The 205-nt window shown below is 67.3% G+C and overlaps 1 protein-coding gene across 1 annotated transcript in view; it reads left to right on the top strand.

Moving 5' to 3' along the window:
- Window positions 1-205, top strand: part of EMH_0048490 (uncharacterized protein) — a gene marked incomplete at both ends in the record, with an annotated part of 4,617 nt that overhangs the window by 369 nt on the left and 4,043 nt on the right. The window lies entirely within an intron of this gene.

A 205-nucleotide genomic window follows, 5' to 3' on the forward strand; every position in this document is an offset into this window, starting at 1 on the left:
AAGAAGAGGCCTGAACAGGGGGCGCCCTGGCAGAGGTGGAGCGGCTCGCCTGGTGGCGCGGGTGTGAAGGCGGCGCCTCTCACGTAGGAGAGCAGGGAATCCCTGGATATAAGCGGCGTGCTGCCACGCTGCGCGGACCCGGCGGCGCTTGACCAGGTGTTGACAGACTACAGGCGGCCGTCGAGTATGTCCCGGGGCTCTGGTT

The sequence above is a fragment of the Eimeria mitis genome, genomic scaffold, assembly GCF_000499745.2.
Source record: "Eimeria mitis Houghton genomic scaffold, Emh_scaff2092, whole genome shotgun sequence".
Taxonomy (NCBI): domain Eukaryota; phylum Apicomplexa; class Conoidasida; order Eucoccidiorida; family Eimeriidae; genus Eimeria; species Eimeria mitis.